This window comes from Callorhinchus milii, unplaced genomic scaffold, assembly GCF_018977255.1.
Source record: "Callorhinchus milii isolate IMCB2004 unplaced genomic scaffold, IMCB_Cmil_1.0 Scaffold30, whole genome shotgun sequence".
In the NCBI taxonomy this organism is placed as follows: Eukaryota; Metazoa; Chordata; class Chondrichthyes; order Chimaeriformes; family Callorhinchidae; genus Callorhinchus; species Callorhinchus milii.
Window position 1 is genome coordinate 2,408,340 of NW_024704771.1, and position 14,378 is coordinate 2,422,717.

A 14,378-nucleotide genomic window follows, 5' to 3' on the forward strand; every position below is an offset into this window, starting at 1 on the left:
CGGGGACCTGATATATGTCTTCAAGATCATGAAAGGTTTCGATAGGTGAGATAGGGAAAAGCTGTTTCCGCTGGTAGGTGTGTCTGTGACTCGTGGTCACAGTCTTAAGATATCTACTAAAAGAAGCAGAGGAGAGGTTAGAAGAAATGTTTTCACTCAGCGAGTTGTTAGAATTTGGAATGATCTGCCCGAAAGGGCAGTGAAGTCCGATTCGATAACAGCTTTTAAGAGAGAACTGGATAGGTATCTGGAGAAGACAGGTTTGCAGAGTTATGGGGAGAAAGCTGGTGAGTGGGTTTAATAAAAGTCAGTTGCTCTGTCAAAGAGCCGCACAGACTCGATGGGCCGAATGGCCTTCTTCTGTGTCGTAACATTCTATGATTCTATGATTCTATGATCTGGGGGTCGAACCTGATGCCTCGGTTACATACCCGTTTGGTAAGGTTTAAGGAAATGACACGGAGGTTGAGAAGGTCTGAGCTACAGGAGAGGAGAAGTTGACAGGAACCAAGGAGTATGGCTTCCATCTTGTCTTTCAGCTGCAGGAAATTTGCGCTCATCCAGGCCTTGATGTCTGACAGACAAGCTGACAGGACAGCAGCGGACTTGGAATCGCAGCTGGTTGAGGAGAAGTAGATTTGTGTGTTATCTGCAAACACGTGGAAGTTAATCCGGTTTCTGCGGATGACATCACCGAGAGGGGCCATGTATTGAGGAAGAGGAGGGGGACAGGAATGGAAGTGCGGGTTCCACCACACGCCACTGTGCAGGAATCAAAAGGAAAAATATATGTTGAGAAAACTATTACGAATGCGGGGACTTCACATAATATATTGTAAAGTGAATTGACTGTGTATTTTGTGGGTGAAACGCGGCAGCCAATTGTGCACAGCAGAGTCCCACACAGTCGAGGATTGAACTGATCAATTTATTATTATTTATTTTTTTGAAGGAATTATTACCCATTGGAAAAGCGATCCACCAAATGACTAACAACTGGATTTGTGTTTAGTGCAGGGTAAACAGGCTTGTGTGTGGAGTAAGGGAACTTGGCCAACATTTCGCCCTGATGGGAATCGAATCCAGGTCACTCTCTTGTGAGGTGAGTGGTCGAACCACTGAGCTACAGGACTCCACATATCCTGTGAAAAGCTTTGAGATGCCTCGAAGAAGCGCTATAATGATTAGTTGCTAAATCAAATACAAGGCTTAGTATTGTATAAAGTTTCTACTGGCATCAGTCTTTCTTTTTTCAAAAAAATTATGCGTAGATTGAATATATAGTTACATTTATCTTAAAATTAAAAATTAAAACCACTTCCCATCAGTGGTTTTAAAACCACTTCCCATCAGTCAGTGTATTGCGGGATGTTGCTTCCCATTTACCTGACAATATATAAAGTTACAATTACACATTTCTGCCTTTTACTACTGTAACCGCTGAGGGGAAGACGGTAAGAGAGGCTGAGGGTGAAGCTGATCTTTGTGGGTTAAACGCGCTGTATGTTTCTCGATCAAGTAAATGTGCGTTTACATTCACAACCTCTGCATTTAGCTGCGTTTCCACACTCCACGTGGTTACTGGTCACATTTTATTTTGTCACACAATCTGGACCCAGACATCGATTGTCACTCTCCTTTCATCTGACAATACGATGGTCATTTTTGAATTCCTTGTCTGGGAGCAGATTTCGTTCAGTCCTTGAATGGTTCAGATCGTACCTCTCACACTGCCTCCACAAAATCTCTACAAACATTTTCTCCTCGAGCCCCCGCACCGTCTCGTGTGGTGTTCCTCAGGGCTTTGTCCTTGGTCGCCACCTCTTCAATATCTATATGCTCCCTCTTAGTGACATCATCCTCAGACATGGGGTCAACTTCCACATGTATGTGGATGACATCCAACTATACCTCTCTGCCTCCACCCGTGACTCCACGGGTGGACTCAACTGCTGTCCTGACAGACTGTCTGTCAGACATCAAGTCCTGGATGAGAGCTAACTTTCTACAGTTGAACTTCAACAAGAAAAAGTTTGGCTTCCATCAGCACCTCCACACCTCAAGCACTGACAGCATCACCATCCATGGTTGCACACTCCACCTTGCTAAGCCTTGGAGCCTTGTTTGACCCTCAACTATCCTTTCTTCCTGTTGGGATTTCCAATCCCGAGGTTCAAATACAATCCCGAGGTTCAGAGACAATCCAATTAAGGTGTATTAGAGATTTATTAATCAAAGTAACACATGCGAAACTAGTAAAATAATACTGCCACTGCAAATAACAGAACTTATACTACCAGTTTTGGAGCAGTCAGTCAGTTGCGATGGTTTCAGCACACCTTCTCTCTGGTGGTTCGGCTGCCCCCTTTGTCTGGCTGGATCTGTTGTCTTACTTACCTAAAGTCAGGATAGTTACACTTTTTCCACCTGGGTATCGTCTCCCCTTCTTCTCCAATCAAGCATCTTAGCGCGTACCCAACGTATTCGACCCTCGCACATCCTTGTACCCATATCTTCTAGATAAGCAGACCCTTTTGAGACAAAGCAGCTTTCTCATTATTCTTCAACACAGGACATCGTGCTTCTCCCTTCCAAGGCCGGAGCCTGTCTCTGTCTGGTAGAAACATTTAACGTGATCGGCATGTGTTCGCAGAATACTGAGCAACTTTACTGGAATGTAGATTTCTTGGGCCCTTCTTGAAGCCTGTTCTGTGCCTTCTCTCACCATGATAACTGACTGACTGTTGGCCTTTCAAAACCAGGATGGCTTATTCTGCCATTTCCTAAAATGTTAGTAAAACAGTTTCTTTCCCCCCTGTTTCCTACCGCAATGTATTTATGAGTATTGATAAACATTTATATTAGATTATTATATATCATATTACATTATTATACTTTAGATTAAATTATTATATATTATATTAGGTTATTATAAATCATATCAGATTATTATACGGCATGTTAGATTGTTATGCTTTATATTAGATTATCAAGTGATTGAGCTGAAGAGAGAGAGAGAGCGGAGGAGAGGATCATGAGATGAAGATGTTCACCAAATATGGTACCTATTATTACAGGTAATGAGCTCTAACACACATCCTCCATCTCTGCTACATTTTGCCAGACCTCCCCACCTCAATACCTCACCCTCTTCATAATTCTCAATCCATAATTCTCCCCCCAAACTGCCCTCCCTACCTCCGAGCTTCTATACCTCCCCCAACCATCCTCCCTCCATACCACCCTCCATAAGCACCCTCTACTCCCCTCCATAACAGCCCCATACCTCCCCACTCCATATCCGCCAACCATACGTCACCGTATCTATACATAGGAACGTAGTAATAGGAGGAGGCCATTCACCATTCTATCAGATCATGGCTGATCTGTACCTCAACTCCAATTACCTGCCTTTGCCCCATATTCTGTTACTTTTGGTGAAAAACCTCCTCCTAATTTCACTCCTAAACGGCCTGGCTCTAATTTGAAGATGATGACCCCTTGTTCTGGATTCTCTCACCAGAGGAAATAGTTTCTCTGTGATTGCGCTATCGAATTCCTTTATTATTTTAGAAACCTCAATCAGATCACCACTCAACCTTCTAATCTCAAAGGAATATAGACGATCCCTCAACCCCCTCCATACCTCATAAATCAACCTGACCGCTCCCTTCGATCACTGAACAGGTCTGCCCACTGTCATCAGATGGACCTTCAGCTATTCCTGCCCTGCTCTTTAGTGTATCAGCTGGTCAGTCTGGTCACAGTATAGAGTAGTGCTGGGGGAACATGTTCTTGTCTGACCTGCTGTCCTTTGGATGAGATGTTAAACTGACGCCCAGTTTAGGTGGATGTTAAAGACCCCGTGCCACTAATTGAAAGCAAATGGAGTTTCTCTCTCCCACTGTCTTGGGCGACAGATAAGTTTGGTCTCTCACTTCACAGCTGTTTGTGGGACATTGGGACATTCTGCAGGAATTAGCTGCACAATCCAACACTGTCTCTCCATTTCACAGTAAATCAGAACTGCTTTGAGGCGTCCTCTCAAAGAAAAGACACTGTAACATCTGTAAGAAATGCAAAGATTTGCTTCAATAAGAAATTGTACAATGTTGAGCCCACTGTCTGTTCTTATTTACCACTTTTGCTCTTCTTGTGGTTTTGTTTTGCATCTCTTTCAGCACTGCAATACCTCAGTCTTTCACTTCTGCTCTGTGTCAGAAGCTGTGATCCAGTGATGTGGGCAATCCCAGGCACTGTCACTAATCTCTCCATTGGGAACGATATCTGGTTCCCTGTAACTCACTTCGACAGCCAGTACATAGTGACTGTTCTACACAAACATCCAATTCCCACCGAGATTATCAGATGGATTTTAACAGAGTCGGAGATGTCAAAGATTGTGAACACCACCTACAAAGACAATGACAAGCGCTAAAGGACACGACTGTAAGCAACTCTAATACTTTCAGTGTAAAAGGTTACTTGAGTTTGTGAAACCCGGTGATAAATTAAGCCAGACATCGATATTCAGGTTAATACTTTTGTTTTCTAAATTAAAATACCATTGTATCAGAGTTACAATATGCTTCCTGCAACGTGTAGTTCCAAACTATCGAGTGATCATGATCTGCAGACGGGCAAAGCGCGGACAAGGCAGAGGGATTGAGACAGAGTTCCAAAGGTTCGGAACATAGTGGCTGAAAGATGTCGATGGTGCAGCAGAGGGGATGAGTGGCGGGCAGAAGGCTGAAGCCAGATGAGCTAAGGAGATGAGTAGAGGAGTGGGGTGTGAGGTCGAGGAGGTGGAGAGGCAAATTAATTTGTGAGTGTGAGGATCTTGAAATGAATCTGATAACACTGTTTAGAAACAGGCCATTGGGAATGACGTACAAAGTAGCTGGATGCTGTGATGGGGGAACGGAAGGACAGGTGTTCTGTAGGTCAGAAAGGTGTAATAAGAATGTAATTTGCTGTTGTTAGCAAGATGCAATAAATGTGACGCTAAAGACAAATGTCCTTGGAGGTGGCGTCCTTTGATTGAGACGTTAAACCACAATCCCGTCTGTGCTTGTGGATGTTAAAATTCCTGTGGCGCTACACAATAATAATAATGCATTTCATATAATAATAATAATAATAATAATCCTTGCATTTGATATAGTGCTTTTCACATCGGGAGGACGTCCCAAAGCGCTTCACAGTTCACACTGTAAAGTGAATTGACTGTATACTTGTGGGCGAACGTGGCAGCCAATTGCGCACAGCAATGTCCCACAAACAGTCGTAGATTGAAAATGACCAATTTATTATTGTTTTTTTTTGGAGGGATTATTATTAGGCTCTGTGTGGAGTAAGGAAACTTGCCCAAGGTTTGGCCCTCTGCCTGGAATTGAACTCAGGTCTCTCACTTGCAAAGCGAGTGCTCTAACCACTGAGCTACAGGACTCCACAAAGCGCCTCAACACATCGTTGAGATGCCTCAAAGCGCTTTACGGTGTATTGTAAAGTGCCAACAAGTGAAATGCAGCAAATTACACACTGCAGTAACCCACAAACAGTCACGATTGAGTGACCACATTTGTTTTGGAAAGGAATATTAGCCCCGGAAAGTGATGGGCCAATTGGAAAAGATAAGCGAGTTTCTCTCTCCCGGTGTCCTGGCCTGCAATCCTTCAGACAAAAATTCTCACTCACTTCACGGTTGTTCGTGGGACATTGCTGTAGGTTGCGTTCATCTTTGGATGCACAGGCAGTAACATGGCTTTCCTCTTGGCTTTAGCAAAGTGGGAAGGTGACCTTACTCATAACAACAGCAAGTGACATGGACAACAGTTGCCGCACGAGCCGGACACCCGACTGAGCAAACAATTGTATGTAAAGAGTGACATTTACTGTGTGATATTGACATTGATGTGACATTGTGTGTTTCAGAGCCCGTGGCCCAGCCCGTGGTGAAGTAACCACTAACTGCTCTGTGCCAGCTGCCACTCTGACCTGCTCTGCTCCCAACGGTACAAACCCACTATTCCACTGGGAGAAAGTTTTGGGCTTTGCTGGTAATACAGTCGACTACAATGGGACTACATTTCATCTGAGCAACGTCACGGGGCGGGAGCGAGACAGCTACACGTGTGTGGCTCACAACCCGGTCAGCCAGACAGCCAGCGAGCCAGTCACTACAGATCTGTGCCCTGACAGCGGCTCAGAAGGTGAGAGAGAGAGAGAACAATCCTACACTGACACAACCTGACATCAGGGCATTTAACAGGAAATTCAATACACGAGGGAGAAAGTACACTGGATTTTAGCCAAATTGGTGAGGGGGCAGGAGGGATGGAGGCTAATTGGAGTATAATTGTGCATCATCCTGACTCCAACAGTCACACTCTTACCTCTGAGTCAGGGTTTGGAACTCTTGTTTCAGGCGACAATGCAATGCAGTGCTCGGGGGGTATCAAGTTGGAGATGCCGTCCTTTGGATAAGTTCTGAAATTAATGTCTTGTCTGTTCCTGTTCACACGGACATTAAAGATGCTGTGGTAGAACAGAAGGGAGTTTCTCTCTCGGTGTCCTGGCTGACAATCCCCCAGATAAATCCAGTCATTCACTTCACAGCTGCTTGTGGGACATTGGTTTGCGCAAATTCGCTGCCGTGTTCACCCACAAAACAGTAAATCATGTGAAGCGTTTGGAGAGGTTCTCTGTCTGAAAGTCGCTGTATCAAATCCAGGGATTTTTGTTTTATTGTTGTTATTGAACTACATTTCCAATCTGTTTCAGGTGGAAGGCATCGCTGGGTTATTCTTGTTGTTCTACTGTTATTGCTGTCTGTGTCACTTGTTGTTGGTATGAAGCACAAAATGACCTCGAGACGAAGCTCAGCATTGGGGTGAGGACAGCTTCACACTTTACAGAAAACCCAAGAGATAAGCCACGTTTCTGCCTGTGATGTGTGGGTGTCTGGAGACGCGGCAGGTAGGCAGCCTGTACTGTACTGTCCTGTCCTGACCGCAATCCTCCAAATAACAATTGCTGATTCACTTCACGGCTGTTTGGTGGACATTGCTGTTCCCAGAATGACATCAGCCTACAAAATACACAGTTACTACACTTCACGGTAAACTCCTGTGATGTCACGCTGACGTGAATGGTGCTGCGCTAAATGCATCGATTATTATTATTAAGAACTTATTTTTCACCCTGGTATGAAAGCTGCTCCTGTCTCAAAGAGTTTGACCCCCCCCCAGAATATTCTCACCCACCACCTATATATGTTTCGTTTACACACAGGAGCCTGTGATGTGCAAGACATCTCGGTGAGTACAGTCGGTAACACTGTCGTGGGGACAACTATTATCATCTTGTTTCTGTTTCCTCCTTCAGGAGGAGGATTGTGTCACCAACAGCTCCAGATTGTGTGTCTGTGGATCAGACACAACCCACAAACAGAACTGGAGCGACATCTAATGGAGAGGAGAGTGTATAACATTATTGTGAAACTGATGTTGGAGATGAGAAGCTGCTGTCGGGCTGGGCTGGGCTGGGTTTGTAGGATACAAAATCCCTTTAAGAAGTACAAGGCCATAAAGGATGTAAATATACCTACAACTCATAATCTGGGATTCGTCAAGAACACGCGAGTAGGAACAAGAATTGCTCAACTCAGGACTCTGTGTATATTTCCCTTTCCTTGTCTTTAAGCGTCCTCCGCTTCTTCTGCATGACATTGGTCCAGTCAACTTTACTTGTGAATTCTACTGAATAGAGATCAGCATTACTTTTGATTCATTAACTCAATATACCTTGAATAAGCTTCCTAACCTGCATTAATAAATATTGATTAAATGAAAGAATTTGTGTTGATCTTTACTTCACCAAAGGATCAGTTATAGGAGATTCCTTACAGCCACCATTTACTGGACAGGAGAGATACTCGTTTGATTGTTATAAGCGATGACCTGTATGAGGCTGAGGTCACATCTTGTAATAATTGCTTATATGGAGGGAATCAGGAGTTATTAATTTAAGAATCTACAAAAATAGGAGATCCTCCCAAAAAATATGCCCATGACGCACCTTTGTACAAAACCTTTCCAATGAGATATAAATAATATCTCTACGTCAATCGGTTACTGTGTTATTGGCGGACAGCCACACACGCAAACATTTTGTCTGTATTAGTATAGATGTATCTCTCTAGAAGGGTGTGTGATGTCCTCTGTCACTACTTTATTGCAGAATACCATGCATGCCGCACATTTTGTGGTTTAATTAAAGTATTTTTTAAACCTAGCTGATCAACGATAGTACATCCCCAAGACACAATATGCCCATGACACTCTCCCTTGCAAGACCTTTCCGATAAGCTATAAATCATGTCTCTATGTCAATTGCTTAATTGCATTATTGGTGGACAGACACACAGAGAGACATTTTGTCTTTATTAATACAGATGATAAATCCTTGCTTTTCCCCTGTCATTGCTATAATTGACTATTTTCATGTTAATACTTTGATCTGTTGTTTAATTATTGAAACATGACGAGGCACCATTAAAATGACTTAATGTTTAATTTCAGACAGCTCCATCTCTGTATGAGAATAACCACCTGAATACAATACAAAATTGCATTTGTAAATCACCTTTCATATCGGGAGGACGGCCCAAGGCACTGGACTGTCAGGGATTTGGACCCAAGCTGGGGATCGGGATTGGAGAGGGTGGAAGGCAGGGAGGGTGGCTGAAGGCTCGCTCGAAGAAGCATGGCTTGAGGGAGGCAAGGGGTGGGCCAAGGCAAAGGGAATGAGGGACGGGGTCCAAAAAATGAGCGGAAAGGTTGAAGGCCCGACCGCAAATGGTGGGTCAGACCGGGCGGGGAATGTGGAACAGGCCGGAGGGAACGGACAGGATGATATGGGGTCAGCAGGTCACAGAGGTAGGAAGGAGCTAGCCATGGAGGGCCTTGAAGGTGAGGATGAGGATTTTGAACTCAATCCTCTCTACGGAGTGAAAGCACTCGCAATCCAGTCTATTGAGCAGGATTTGAGACGTTCACTAACTGAGTAGCTTCAGGTAGTGTGTGGGCAGGTGTAGTGAGAGGCTGTGGGCTGCGCATTCAGTCAGCCCACTGTGTTCCCTGCCCTCCAACCACGCTGATCCCAACCACCAGCTCGGATCCAAATTCCTGACTGTCCATCGCCTTGGGACATTGTCCCGACGTGAAAGGCGCTGTGTAAATAAAACTGGTTGTTGTTGTCTAACTTCTTCTTGAACGCATTTATGTTTCTGAATGAACCCCACTTCAGGCAGCAAGTTCCATAGTCTCACAAGTTCTGTTGCTCCTAAATTCTGTTTCATATCCGCTAGTCATGATGCTATATTTGTGTAAGTAATTTCTGGAATGAGATCACCAGCATGTGTCCCTCCAGGGAGATACTGTGCAGTCCATTCCAACAACCTATCTCTGGGATTTCCATGTGTCGGTGGGATGGATGCAAATCTCAACTTAAGCACTGTGTTGGGTTTCCGCATGTGTCAGACCTGGCTGACAAATGTATATATATTTGTGTCCCCTGGTTATGTAATCCCCAACCAGTGAGAAAAGCCTATTTATGGTCACCTTTTAGAAATTTAAGCATAGGTATTAGGGCCCCATTAAATGTCTCCTCTCAAGCAAATTAAGGCCTAACTTATTCAGTCTATCCTTGTAGCAGTAAGGAATTTATTAACTTGTAACATGGTACATTGTTTATTTACTGGACACCTCACTGGGAGCGAGGAGATCTGGGACTAACTCTCACTATCTTCTCTCTAATAGTGAGATCCTTTAATCCTTTGATAAGAAAGACAGAGATTGGACTGAGGACAGAGTCGATTTGATAAAACTCTTTTTAAACTCCTGCACGACCACTTCATCACAGTTCACAGCTTCCCCTCGGCTGACAATAATTACACACACAATAGAGCTGCCCCACCACCTTTTTATTATAATAATAATAATAATAATCCTTGCAATTGATACAGGGCCTTCTCATGTTGTTGAGATGTCTCACAGAGTTTTACGGAATATTGTATAATTTGGGGGCGAAAAGCGGTAACCAATTGCGTAAAGCAGTGTCCCACAAACAGTCGTGGATTGAGTGACCAAACTATTATAAATTTTTTTTAGGGGTTTATTATCCCCGGAAAAGCAATCCGACAATCGACCGATGCTACTTACTGCGAGATAACCAGGTCATATGAAGTAAGGAAACTTTCCCAATGTTTCGCCCTGCCCATGAATCAAAACCAAGTCCTTTGACTTGCGAGGCGAGTTATAGGATTCCCCATTTATTTAATACATTCTTAGAAGTGGGGACTTATTCAAAAGGGAAAGGAGTTTTTCCCGGTGTCCTGGCCAATGATCCTGGATTCATTCCACCTGCCTCTCTTCCACCCCACCCTTTCAAGGCACGTCTCCAGGAATGGATTAACTAATGAATCAGGTAAACCAAGCTTTAGAGCCCTGAGGTCTGAGGAGCCCTGGATATGTTGATGCTTTTACCTTCTGCTCTCCCCCGGGCAGTGCAGTGAGCGGTAGGAGGTAAGAGCGTGGAGAGCAGGAGCCACGTCTGGCAGCAACAGACATTCTTTTGGAGGTCAGTCTGGTGTCTGACACATGCGGAAACCCGTGCTTAAGAGTCTCCAAACCGAGCTGAGAATTCCATGACTCTTAACCCACCTCCACATGGAAATCCCAGAGATAGATTGATGGAATGGAATGCACAAACTCTCACCCTGGAGGGACACAACCTGCTAACCTGCTATGGGGTCCTGTAGCTCAGTGATTGGGGCACTCACCTCGCAAGCGAGAGGATCCGGGTACAATTCTCGGACAGGCCAAAACCCTAGACAATTTCCCTTCCTTCACACGCCTCTGTTTACTTAGCAGTAAGTAGGAACCTGTTTGTTGGCCGATTGGCAGCTGGTTTTTCTGGGGTAATAATCCCTTCAAAAAAAATATAATTAAAAAAAGGAATAATTTGGTCACTCAATCAATCCACGACTGTTTGTGGGACGCTGCTGTGCACACTTGGCTGCCGTGTTTCGCCCACAAAATATACACTTTACAGTATATTCTGTGAAACGCTTTGAGACGATTCGAGGAAATGCTAAGGGGCTGTATCAAATGCAAGGATTATTAGTATTATTACCTAATTTCAGAAAGTATTAGGCGGAAGTTGGCAAGAGATGAGGTTTGGGAACCCCACAGTGTGCGTTGGGGGGAACTGGAGTCATTTTCTGTGTGTTCACTGGAGTGTGTGAGGGTGAGAGAATGGCAGTGTGTGTGAGTTGGAGGAGAGGGTGGACAGGCTTTCCGATAGTCGTGAGGATGATTTGACGGCCTGTGAGTTCCTGATCTCGGCGCTGAGCGAAGGTATACGTCACTCACACGTCACTGGCAGGACCAAGGCCTCAAAGTGAAGCCATTACAAACACAGTCACTGTTAAGGTAAACCCAATGAACAACGGCAAGTTACAGGGACAGGTCACAGCAGTTTAAATACAAAACTTATATACTTAATCAAATAAAATCAGCTCACAAAATACACTTTACAGTAGAGTATATCTTATGAAGCTATTCGAGATGTCTCAATGACGTGACAAGGTGCTAGATCAAATGCAAGGATTATTATTATTATTAAAACAAAATAGAGCCTATGCAACCTATAGGGTACGTTAACATAGTTTTTGTGGTAAATGTTTTTTTTAATTTGGTCAGCCTCATGCAGGAAACCCTTTGTAAGATATACTATAAAGTGTAGTGACTGTGTGTATTTTGTAGGAAACACGGCAGCCAATTTACACACAGCCAAAGGGTCCAACAAACAATACAATGCAATATTACATTTGTATCGCACCTTTCACGTTGGGAGGACATCCTAAGGTGCTGGGTAGTCAGGGATTTGAACCCGGTGGGGGTGATTGGGTAATGGTGGGTGGGGGGTGGGTAGGGTAGGAGAGGAGCCAAAGGCACGGTTGAGGAGGAGGGTCTTGAAGGAGACAAGGGTCTGTGGGATGGAAATCCATAGGGTGGGGGCATAGAGGCTGAAGGCCTGAGCGTCGATGGTGGGGCTGGCTGAACGGGGGACGTGGAGCAGGCCAGATCCTGCTGAGTGGAAGGAGCGGACAGGTTGAAAAGTGGTCAGCGGGTCACAGAGGCAATCACAACGCGAACAAATGATTTTGTAACAACATTTCTCCAGCGCCCGTCACATGGGGTAGCACCTCGGAGCACTTAAAAGTGGCGGAGCTGTACTGCCCAGAAAGAGAGGAGGGGGGAGAGGTGACCGTAACCTATAATATGAGGGCAACCTGCGCCTAATACTTTAAGGAATTAGGTAAACAGAATGCGTCCCTCCAGGGAGAGAGGGCAGATTCCATCAGGTGGGATCCATGGAAATCCCAATTCAGTTACTCTTAAGCACGGTGATGTGTTTCTGCGTGTGTCATACACCTGACTGCCCAGTGCATTACTGTATACACACAGATAATCCCTATCCCATCACACGTAATCCAGATAATCCCTATCATCCATCACATACCGGCCTGCGATGCTACCTCGGAGTGGAGTCCTGTAGCTCAGTGGTTAGAGCAAGACAGAGGACCTGGGCTAAACCTTAGGCAATTTCCTTACTCCACACAAGCGCCTCTGTTTACTCTGCTGGTAAAGTAGGATAAAGTAGGTTGTTAGTCAATTGGGGGAGGGGAAATAAATACTCGCTTTTCCAGGGGAAATAATTCCTTCAAAAATAATAATACAGAATAATATATTGGTCACTCATCCACCACTGTTCTGTGGGACACTGCTGTGCGCAATTGGCTGCCACGTTTAGCCCGCAGGATATACAGTCAATTCTCTTCACAGTATTTTCTATGAAGCAGTTTGAAACGTCTCGAAGACTTGATAAGGAGCTGTATCAAGCGCAAGGATTATTATTATTATTTATTATTATTATTATTATAATTTTCCCAGTCTGTCTATTGCTCCCCTGTCTCCACCCCCTGTAACTAACAGCAGCTGATATTCGGACTGATTCTAACTGGTCAGGTTCCACCTTCGATCTGCCTGGAAACAGCTCACACCGAGAATCGACAGCCTCTTATAGAGGCGTTCCCACTGACATGGAAAGTCCCTGTTCTCTGTCTGTCTGTCGGTCTCTCTTGATTATTCTGTATCTCGCTCTCTCTCTCTCTCGTTTACCCTGTGTCTTACTCATCGTGTCTGTGCCAGTGCTCACCCCACCCCACTCTGTCACTTTCAACTCTAACCCCATTCCCTGCTCTCTCTCTCTCTCTCTCTCCCCCCCATCGTGCCTGTGCTGGCGCTTGCTTTCCCCACACGGGAGCTGTCTGCTGTAACCCCATTCCCCCGCTCGCTCACTCTCTCTCTCCCCCCCCCCCCCCCCCGTGTCCATGCTGGTGCTCGCTCAAATAATTGCCAACTTCTTGCTTAAAAGTTATTATCAAATCGGCTTCCGCCGCCCTTTCAGGCAAATGCATTCCAGTATATTCTATGAAGCGCTTTGAAATGTCCTGTAGCTCAGTGGTTAGAGCACTTGCCTTGCAAGCGAGTGGTTTCAATTGCGGGCCGGGCAGAACCATGGGCAAGTTTCCTTACTCCACACGCCTGATAATAATCCCTCCAAAACAAAAGGGAGGTGAGGGGATGGGAGGGGTGGCCGATGGCATGGTCGAAAAGGAGGGTTTTGAGGAGGGACTTGAAGGAGGCTAAGGAGGGGGCGAGGAGGAGTGACTGGGGGATGGTATTCCAGAGGTTAGGAGAAGAGTGGCTGAAGGCTCTCCCGCCAATGGTGGGGCGGGTGGGTCGGGGGACGTGGAGCAGGGCAGCGCCGGCTGAGCGGAGAGCACAAGCGGGTTGGCAGGGGGTTAGGAGGTCACAGGGGTAGGGTGGGACGAGGCCATGGAGGGCTTTGTAATGTGAGGACCAGGATCTTGAACCGGATCCTCTGAAAGATAGGGAGACAGTGGAGTCGGCCGAGAGTGGGGGAGATGGCGTCACGGAGTTTGGTGCGGGAGAGGACACGGGCTGCAGAGTTCTGGATTATCTGCAGCCGGTGGAGGGAGGAGCTGAGAAGGCCGACAAGCGGGGAGTTTGCATAGTTGAGCCTGGAGGTGATGAAGGCATGAACAAGAGTTTCAGCGGCTTTTATTTTATTAAAACAATAATAAATTGGTCATTTTCAATGCATGACTGTTTGTGGGATGCTGCTGTGTGCAATTGGCTGCCGCGATTCGCCCACAAATATACAGTCAATTCACTTTACAGCATATTCTTGCAGCATCAACCTCCATGGTTGCACACTTCAACGCA